Here is an 8,039-nt window from a genome sequence, read left to right as displayed (position 1 = left end):
ACCTTGAGGAGTTGATGCACTCAGAATGAAACAGCGGCGGCCTTTGAATTCTCACCAAGGACATGACAAACAGCCAGAAAAACGGTCCCAAGTTCCCCATTAAAGAGTACAATAGGCTTTATTGCCTGAATGTGGTCAATGATCACAGTGATGGTTACAATGTGTGAAAAAGTTCAGAGCATGAAATTCTTGTTCACTGTAATTATGATGTTTCACATTATGCAGTAGAGAGCCTGAAAATCAAGGGTAATATTGAGGAACTGAACTGTGAAGTCTGCAGACAAGAGAAATCTGCTCAGAGTAGAAACAGAACCTGATGCTTGAGCAAAAGCAGTACTTGAACTAGTACATACTGACCTAGCTGCTCCTACAGATCCAGTGTGCAAAAGAGGGTTGTAGATACACTCTGGTGTTTACTGAGGATTACTCAGGCGCAGTCTCTGTACTTCCTGAAAATGAAGGGTGAAACTGTAAAAGCTATGGAGTGATGCTCCGATGCTTAGCTATAGCTAATGTAGGAACAGGTTATGAAGTAGGAGTGTGAGGAGGTGCTGGACAGAGAGATAATGAAGAGCTATAGCTAACGTAGGAACAGGTTATGAAGTATGTTTGTGAGTAGGTGCTGGACATATGATCAACATTAATGTTAAAGTGCTGATTAAGTATGTGTATCTGAGCGAACATCAGGGCACAGCAGGAGGAACAGGGCACCACAGCACATGCAAAAGAGATAAAGAGAGAAATGAAAGGAAGGAAAGGAAGAAAGAAAGGGTTAGGAGACTTGTATAAAAAAGCTCTGCTGAGTAGAGGGACAGGCCTGATTCTGGAACATGGATCAATGGACACCTCCATGGCAGGGCATCTCAGTACGAGAGAGAGAGGAGGGGGGGGGGTGGTGTTAGGATGGTTGTGTTGGAACTCTGCTGAGTAGCGGGACAGGCCCGATACCAAAACACAGGAACTGACCCAAAAAAAGGGCAACTCCAGACAGGCAGCTCAGGAAATGAGGGGGGAGAGATCTAAAACAATTGGACAATTGTGGCAAATCTAAGGAATGGAAAAAGGGGGCAATATTTAAGGTTTCCTTTGGGACATATGGCTTCTGAATATAGAGGCTGTAAAAAGCATCATTGCTTCTTGGTGACAAAGGCAAAAAAAAAGGGACAAATCAAATGCAATAGAATTATTCCTAAAGAAATCATTCACTGCTCCCAACAAAAGTCTGATCGTCCACTGAACCCTGATTCAACATAAGAAATTCGGTTAATTCACTCCTGATTTGAGGGCTTTGAAAGATTTGTGCCTTGAAGATAAAATGTATTGCTTAGTGCTCGGATTAAGTTAAGGTGAAAACCGTCTGTGGTGGTGGAGGCACCCTCTGCTGTTCCAGGCCACAGGCAGCCTCCAGCCTCGTCTTCAGTCGGTGGAGTTTGGACTGCCTCTACAACAGCAGCAGTCAAGCTTAACGACCTCCTTGCAGAGCACCTGGAGATCTTACACCTCAGGGGTCGCCAAGTTCCTCCAGAGTAAACGCAGATAGAAACACACAACGGTCAGGGAGAGAGTACTGTACAGTATGTTCATCAAAACCATCTGGAGACAAATAAAACAATGTAAAAATGGAGGATTCTTCTTTTTAGCCTTGGACAGAGCTCCATGTAACGCATCAGGTTCTCTGCTCTGTCAGATCAAGAATATTCTACTGGGTCTATTTTAAGAGGAATATCCCTATACTAGAACTAGCAGCAGAAAAACCTGAATCTGTACATTGTAGGTTTAGACTGAAAGCTCCCAATAAGTCACGTTCTAGTAAATTTTGTGTTTTACTGATCTATTACCCAATTTCACCTTCACAGGACTGCAAAAATGTTGAGTGGTAAGCCTGAAACATCCACTGTTAGAATTGTGTCCGTACTGATGGATATGGGTACTGACTCCTTCATAAGTACTGAAACTGTTGTACTCACTATCTTATTTGGCACAGTCACCTCGGGTACAGAGTCTCGGAGTCAGTAGAGTGCCTGAATTGACTCAGAATCACTCATTGGGATGACGGCGGCCGCCTCTGTCTGTTTCTGATCCTGTCTCTGAAAACTCTGGACCCAGAGGAATATTGGGATCTCGGTGGAACCTCCAAAACTGTGGTAGTGGGATTTGCTTCTCTGCACTTAAAGAATCAACTCAATCAGTCAGTCTTAGGAATGTAGAGAAACACTTTAATCCTGCAGTAAACGTAACGCCGGTGGAAGACTTCAGAACGGAGTCTGACAAAAACACCTTGCTGTACAGTCAGTCAGTTACACTTGTCAGTAAGTGGGCGGAAGGGAGGGGGGGTGTCTGGGGGGGTTAAAGACGATGATCCTGGTGTCTGACTTTTTCTGAACAGTGTACAGAAGTGTACAGCAGTGCTTCTTCAGGGCCAAGCTGCATCAGGAGAATAGTGGAGAACGATGGTGACAAAGCCACCTTGCGATGTCCGGAACACGGGCACCTGCAAAACAGGAGACCGCAGCATTACTGTTCAGGGTTTTTACAGAAGAATCTCCAAGAGTGAGAACACCGCCCTGAGGACTCGGGTGAGGTGAAGAGCTGAGGTCCTCGAACCAGCTGGCAGATGTGAAAAACGGCTGAAGTGGTGGAACAGTCCTCGGCTTTTCCCAGCCACGCTGACACTTCCAGGCCCTCTCAGGCGCGGGAGAGGAGAAGCTGACCCTCTGTGTCCCCCGCGGTCACGATGGAGGTGACGGGCAGCCCCCAGCCTTGTCTTCCGCCAGTGGAGTTTGGACTGCCTCTACAACAGCAGCTGGATCTGCCGTAATGGATCTTGACGACCTCCTGAAGAGCTCCTGAGTAAAAACACAGAAGATAAAACAAATAAAAAGACATAGCCACAAAAATAGTACCAAGTCCCCCATTAAAGTACCAAGACAGAAACTGAACCAAAAAAGGGCAACTCCAGACAGGCAGCTCAGGACATGAGGAGAGAGAGAAAATGAAGAAGATTAGAACAAGCTTTACCTTTAGTGCCCTGTAGACCTGTAGCAGAAATAGTTAGAGACACAACCACAATAATAGTAATAAACAGCCTGTAATCAGAGCAGGACAGAATAGTGGTGAACTGTAATCAGAGCAGGACAGAACACAGAACTGGAGAGTTCTCTGAAAGCTGGTGTAAAGAGAGAAGTTTTTACTCCAGATTTAAAGACTGAGAGTGTGTCTGATTCCTGTACATTAACAGGGAGGTTGTTCCAAAGTTGGGGGCTTTATAAAAGAACGCTCTTCCTCCTGCACTGGTTTTTCTAATATGTTGGACCGATAATAGGCCAGCATCTTGTGAGCGGAGTGTACGTGGAGGGTTGTAAGGTGTAAAAATTTGGGCAACTATGATAATTTTGACGATTTTCCTTTATAAAATTAATGGTTATTCAGATCATCAATTTCAGTTGAATACATCAAAGTAGATGAACACAGTGATATTTGAGAAGAGAAATGAAGTTTATAGGATTTACAGAAAGTGTGCAATAATTATTTAAACAAAATTAGGCAGGTGCATAAATGTGGGCACCCTTGTTTTATTGATTTGAATACCTTTAGCACAAACTATTAAAACACTAAATTTGTTTTCTAAGCTCATTGACCCTTGACCTACATATACAGGTGAATCCAATTATGAGAAGGAGGTTAAAGTGGCCAGTTGCAAGTTTTTCTCCTCTTCTTCTCTGAAGAGTGGAAACATGGCAGCCTCAAAACAACTCACAAATGACCTGAAAACAAAGATCGTTCAACATCATGGTTTAGGGGAAGGATACAAAAAGCTCTCTCAGATTTCAGCTGTCAGTTTCCACTGTGACATTGTAGTGTTTAGACTGTAGGTTAAGGTTTAGACTGAAAGCCCCCAATAAGTCACTTCCTAGTAAACTCAGGGGGCAATGTATGGAGACTATAAAACCAGTGTTTTACTGTTCTATTACCCAATTTCACCCAATTTAAAATAACTTCATTGACAATGGCTGCTTTAGGGGCTAGAGATCGTATATTTAACAGCCCAAATTTAACAGTAGAACTGCTTGTACTTGGAAAGATGGAAGAATTTATATATATTCTAATAAGATTTTTAAAGCAGATTTTCCGACGTTACAATTACAAACCATGACAGTCTCAATACTGCAGGATTTGAGTGAAATGCTCAGAGTATCACTGATCTATTACGTTTTAATAGAAGCAGAAATGTGACAGAATAAATGGGTGGAAACATGTAAATCACTTACCTGCCAATTATGCAGTTCATTAACCTGACAGTGTGACTGGGAGGGGTCAGTCAGTCCTGGTCTGGCACCTTCTTTATGTTCCCGGAGAGAACGATGTACCCCAGGCGGCTCAGGTGAAAAGGCGTACGACCTCAGCAGCTCTATATATGAATTTCAATGACTCTACGCTGAGAGAGAGAAAGCATAACCTTTCAAAGAGGAGAGTATGTGGAGCAGCATGCTACACTTACAAACATGACAGATAGAAGCTAGAGTCAAAATGTGAAAGGGAGTCTTTGTAGGGACAGACAAGAACAGTCCATCATACCTAGTCTACTATCCAGACACAGGGAAAGCCCTTAAACACAGGCTTGTGAAATTTCATACAAAGTGTGTTAAAGAACAGCAAACCCAGACTGACCAGTCAATGAAAGCTGATGATCCCAAGATGAGATGGGTGCACCCCCCCATTCCAACAGCCAGCAGTGTTGATCAGACTCCAGAAGAGGTTCAAGAGTCCAAAACTGATGCTCAAGATGATGCTCAAACAGAGGGAGACAGACATGGTACACACGTTTCAAAGAGAGATGGGAAAGCACTTCAGGACTGGGTGTCAGATACTGACCAAATTAATTTTTAATACAAGCAGAGAAATTACAGAATAAATGGTTATTAAAATAGAAAAACTATGTAAAATTACTTACCTGCCAACTATTCAGTTCACTAAAATCAGGAACTCGCTGCATCGGGAGGAGAACAGTAAAGAATGATTGTGTCAAAGGCATCACGCTGCCACAGTGCCAAGGGAAGCAACCTGGTGAAGTTGGCATCTGGAAAACAGGAGACAGTGGTGTTACTCTTGGGGCTCAATACTTTAAGTGGTTTTCAGTAGAATATCCATCAATGAGAACACTGCCCTGAGGGGTTGTCCTTGAGGGATGAAGCAGGTGAAGGCTGCTGAGTAGAGGGACAGGCCTGATACTAAGAAGCAGGAACTGAACCAAAAAAGGGCAACTCCAGACAGGCAGCTCAGGACATGAGGGGAGAGAGAAAAAGACAAAGATTATTTAAACAAAATTAGGCAGGTGCATAAATGTGGGCACCCTTGTTGTTTTATTGATTTGAATACCTTTAGCACTAATTATTAAAACACTAAATTTGTTTTGTAAGCTCATTGACCCTTGACCTACATATACAGGTGAATCCAATTATGAGAAGGAGGTTAAAGTGGCCAGTTGCAAGTTTTTCTCCTCTTCTTCTCTGAAGAGTGGAAACATGGCAGCCTCAAAACAACTCACAAATGACCTGAAAACAAAGATCGTTCAACATCATGGTTCAGGGGAAGGATACAAAAAGCTCTCTCAGATTTCAGCTGTCAGTTTCCACTGTGAGGAACACTGTGAGGAAATCAAAGACCACAGGCACAGTTCTAGTCACGGCCCGAAGTGGCAGGCCAAGAAAAGGCGAAGGATGGTGAGAACAGTCATAGTCAACCCACAGAAAGGCACCAAAGACCTACATCATCATCTTGCTGCAGATGGAGTCACTGTGCATTGTTCAACTATTCAGCGCAATGACCCAAAACACTGCTCAAAATCTACTAAGGCACTCATGCAGAGGAACAAGGACATTCTGGAACGGCCATCTCAGTCCCCAGACCTGAATATTACAGAAAATCTGGGGTGTGATTTAAAGCTGGAGAACTGGAGATGTTTTGTAAAGAAGAACGTCCAAAATACCTTCAACCAGAATCCAGACGCTCATTGGAAGCAATAGGAAGCGTTTGGAGGCTGTTATTTCTGCAAAAGGAGGATCTACTAAATATTGCAATCTCGCAGAACAGTCTGATTTCCCACAATTAAAACAAGCACATTCTCTCCTACCTTCAATCTCGCCCGCTCCAGAGTCCCCTGCCTCAGTCCAGCAGTACATTAACTGAGCTTGTAACAATGTCTCCTTTTTATTTACTTCACGTGTATAGTCTGAATTCTTAGGGTATTGTAAACTCTGCTCCCTTGTCTTATAACCTTCAAAATCTGATTTGAACAGTCCTGAAAATTAACATTTTTTTTTCCAAAACCTTGATTTAAAATCTTTACATTTCCTAACAAATACATTCCCTTTACAAAATTCTCTAGACTGAACAGTACTGAGAATTAAATATCGTAAAATCATATCTTAGAAACTTAATTTGAATAAATCTGAAATTCTGAAAAAGTCTCCGCTTTAAACAACCCTGAGAATCAAAATATTAGAATCTTCCAATTTAAAACACATCTGGATCCCAATAAATTCCCCAGTTCAGACAACTGAGAGACTCAAATGATCTTAAGGCAATGCTTTGGACATCTTCGTCCTTTGAGTCCGGATCGCTGCAAAAAGTCAATGGTCTAAAACAAATGTGAAAATGAAAATATCAAAGGGGTCCAGATTAAAGTAACCTGAAGGTCTAAGAATACGGCGTCTCGTCTCTTCCTGTTTATTCTAAATATGTAAGGCAAACAGTCTAATTCATTTATTTACAGTCACCTCGGGTACAGAGTCTCGGAGTCAGTAGAGTGCCTGAACTGCCTCAGAATCACTCATTGGGATGACGGCGGCCGCCTCTGTCTGTTTCTGATCCTGTCTCTGAAAACTCTGGACCCAGAGGAATATTGGGATCTTGGTGGAACCTCCAAAACTGTGGTAGTGGGATTTGCTTCTCTGCACTTAAAGAATCAACTCAATCAGTCAGTCTTAGGAATGTAGAGAAACACTTTAATCCTGCAGTAAACGTAACACCAGTGGAAGACTTCAGAACTGAGTCTGACCAAAAAAAACAAAAACTTGGACCCTCCACCTACTGCTGCTTTAATACATCTGTATACACATCAATATATTTACTGAATGGTGGTAAAATAAGGTAGATAACTCTCCTCATCTATATGTTTAAAACACATTATAATTCAGATTAAAATAGTGCATTCATTACACTGGAGAGGCAAGGCTGGCAGAATTGGTTTAAAACATGAATCTAATGTGTGATCGATGTCAAACAGACTCAACAACACAGGCACACGTTTTGGTTTTCTTAAAAATGACTGAAGACTCAAACATGATTCCAAAAGACAAACAGACGATCCAGCCTTCCCCTACAACAGCAATATTCGGGGTGACTCCTCAAGAGCTTTATCTGGGTAAATCTTGATCAAAAGGTGCTGGCTAAGACTGCTTAGATTACTTAAAGGAAAAGAGAAAAACCCTCCTACCTAAAATTGGGTGAAGTGGTAAATTTAATACTACTTGGTTTGAGTTTCAAGTTCATCATAAATACAGAAACACTCACATTGGTGGGGGTCATAAAATCAGTTCACACAGGACCCCCTGGAAGCTAATAAACAAACCTACGCCCTTGATTTAGCTTCACAGAGATCTAGTGAACTAAGGTGGTTCACTTCAGACAGGTCTGGACATGTACTGGCTTAAGCAGGTTGGAGGTTTGGAGTCTGACTGTTTGACCTCGTTATCTGTATAAAAGACACCGGTCCACAGCCTCAAACAGGTGCCATTAATACAGGTAACGAGTGGAGGACAGAAGAGCTCCTTAAAGAAGTCTGCAGGTCTGTGAGAGCCAGAAATCTTGCTTGTTTGTGGGTGACCAAATACTTCTTTTCCACCAAAATTTACAAATAAATTCTTTAAAAATCCTACACTGTGTTTCCTGGCTTTATTTCTCATTTTGTCTCTCATAGTTGAAGTGTATCTATAATAAATTACAGACCTCTTATTTGTCTAGGTGGGAGAACTTCACAA

At 42.2% G+C, this 8,039-nt stretch overlaps 1 long non-coding RNA gene across 1 annotated transcript; it reads right to left on the bottom strand.

Annotated features, from left to right (window-relative positions):
* Nucleotides 1-1,521: 1,521 nt before the first annotated feature.
* LOC140556894 (uncharacterized) lies at nt 1,522-6,882 on the bottom strand. Its single transcript, XR_011979770.1, has 4 exons — nt 4,952-6,882; nt 4,669-4,789; nt 4,269-4,435; nt 1,522-2,846 (listed from the first exon to the last, which is right to left on the bottom strand). It is a non-coding gene; the product is annotated as an uncharacterized lncRNA (long non-coding RNA).
* Nucleotides 6,883-8,039: the final 1,157 nt, after the last annotated feature.

The sequence above is a fragment of the Salminus brasiliensis genome, chromosome 6, assembly GCF_030463535.1.
Source record: "Salminus brasiliensis chromosome 6, fSalBra1.hap2, whole genome shotgun sequence".
NCBI classification, from domain to species: Eukaryota; Metazoa; Chordata; class Actinopteri; order Characiformes; family Bryconidae; genus Salminus; species Salminus brasiliensis.
This window is presented reverse-complemented; position numbering and strand designations above follow the sequence as displayed.